Genomic DNA, 2,557 nt, shown 5'->3' with positions numbered 1-2,557 from the left:
ATTCGCGCATAGTTCAGCCTGTCGTGAGCAAAGAAATACTTTGCCAAAGCCTTGAGAGATTCAAGGTGAAGGTTCCAGTCTCCCTCTCTTGATGCGGGTATGAACATCAGGATACACATCACAAACTTCACGTAGTCCCGGGCAAACTTGAATAATGGACACTGAAACTCCATGACCTCTTCAAATCTCAATAGCCTCTCTTGAAGGTTATCGGTTTCCATCGCCGTTACAAGGTCTTTGTGTTTCGTCCCTAGCTCACTGCATTGACCTTCCTTGCAGATGGTGTTCATTGCAACGGATGCTTGTATTACACTATCGTATACAGTATTGTGCTCGGCATTACTTTTAGCACTTTCACTCTTCAAAAACGCCTCCATATGCAAATCGCTCAAGGCAGAGTACATTATGCTGTGAGCTGTGAGAGCGCGCTTCATATGATTTCCTTCAAGAATCTGTCGCGTTGTGGTTGAACCATACAGCCCCGCATCTATCTATTCCTCTTCAAACCCACTGCCAGTGATTGAAGCCGCAACAGCGCGCAAAGAAGCCATTATCGTGTGCATCTCGCCAATTCCGATAACCAGGTGGTCTAGGTCTGGGGCCTTGTGCATCTGGAGTTTCACAGCCTTCTCATATAGTTGGAGGTCAAACGTAATGACAGTCTTGTGGTGTTCTCTCATAACCACAGCCGTGATCTTCAGTGCCTGCATTAGTAATGTGAGCAGCGTTCTCCACCCATGCGCCGGAGCCGCTAGAAGAGGCATCATGGAAACGGTGGTCAGCTGATGGGTCAAAGACAACACTTGAGAATTGTATGGAGCCTACGTGGGGATCTTGACTTGCTCCGACCGAGACCTCATAATTGAGTTGCCTACCGACCATGCCAAGTCATTTTGTTCCGCTTTCTTGGTGACATCACTAGATGGTGTAGTATCTAATGTGTAGCCGGAGCACTTTGGTTGCGCATTCTTAGGGATATAACACTGTAATATTTCTGTGTCAGGTATTGACTCTTGTGGAAGGGACTTGGTCCTCATAGTCGCATCAATTTCCAGTATAGTTTCAGGATCCTTAGTACGTTTTCGCTGGAACACAACCATCGCGGTTGCATGAAGTGTGTTCTTTCCGTCGGGGGTGTCTTCTGAGAAATCGGAATTGTCAACACTAAAAAAGATAAACTGGCCCTTACAGAGTTTTGGAGGAATAAAGATGCTGTGCTCACTGGAGTTGCTCAGAACAGCCTGCGCAAGCTGAGTTTCTATGCGTAGAATCCTCGCATAATTAACTGAAACGCCCAACTCATGTAGAACATCAATTACTGATTTACTTCTCATTTGCTGGTGAGCAAGGAGGCCAACCCCAACTTGCAATGGATACTCGCGCTGGTGACGAAATGTCTTCCCTTCTTCATCTAACTGAGGCACGTATCTGACTTGCCTATCAGTCTTGGTTTGGTACATAATCTGCTGCACAAGGAGAACTGACTTTCTGTTGACATCTTCCGCTCGCTGCTCCGTTTTCAGTTCAGAAACCACGCCCGAAAGTATCCACTTTAGTAATGTAAAGAGCTTCGTAGGGACAATATCTTGCGCATCTATGTCGAGCGTACCTTTGAAGTGCCAAGTATTTGCCTCCTGGATTTCTCTGCGAATTATCTTCAACCTTGCTATTAATGTGCGATGACTGTTTAACGGCTTTCTCTATGGCGGCGATCTTAGCAGCAGATAGGGGAAAGCGATCGGACTGGTTTCGTTGATATGCACTTACGAACTCGATACCATCAACATTCTCTGCTAACAGCTGCCTCACAGATTTTCTACTAGGTAACCAGTGGCACAGATGATCTTGTAAGGCAGCTTACTTCGTGAAAATGGGCAATGTGCTCGGGGGTATTCAAGAGCTTTTGACGGGCATACCGAGGTTTAGATCATCTCCTATGAAAACTAAGAAAAATATCTAATTTGTTATGATTATCTAAAACAAAATAAATGCGGGTGGATTTCATGAAATTTGGAACTTGAATATTATCGAGCTGGTCATTTTCAGCGAGCTTCTTCAGCATCAGTGTCATTGTTTGCGCCTCGGTTGCCACCCTCTTCTTTGCCACTTTTAAAGGCATCTGAATCAAAATTGCTATCACTAGTATCCCCTCTTCTTACAGGAAAACCATAAAAACTCCCTTTATCCTCCGAATCCTTAAAAAGAGTAGTGATATCCCCATCATCAGCCGTTGTTTTCGTGTAATTTGGTTGCGCGATCGAAAGAAAAAAAACCAAACCTCGTTGAGTCTTTTATCAGCTGTCAAAATGTACTCACAAGACGACAAATGATTGGTCAATTATCCTACTAAATCTCCATAACGACAAAACATATAGATTTTCTAAAGGGGAGTGGGAGAGGCCTTAGATCAAGCCGGCATGTTACGGCCTGTTACGGCCGTTTTGGGTAATTCAGGGGTCGTTGCGCGCGGTCGGCTACGGCCGGTTTGGATGCCAATGGATTAATTTAAAATTGCAAGATATGGGAACCTCCCATCATAGTCTCCAATGGTTTCGCA

The sequence above is a fragment of the Montipora capricornis genome, chromosome 7, assembly GCF_036669925.1.
Source record: "Montipora capricornis isolate CH-2021 chromosome 7, ASM3666992v2, whole genome shotgun sequence".
Taxonomy (NCBI): domain Eukaryota; kingdom Metazoa; phylum Cnidaria; class Anthozoa; order Scleractinia; family Acroporidae; genus Montipora; species Montipora capricornis.
Note: the sequence above shows the minus strand (reverse complement) of the source record.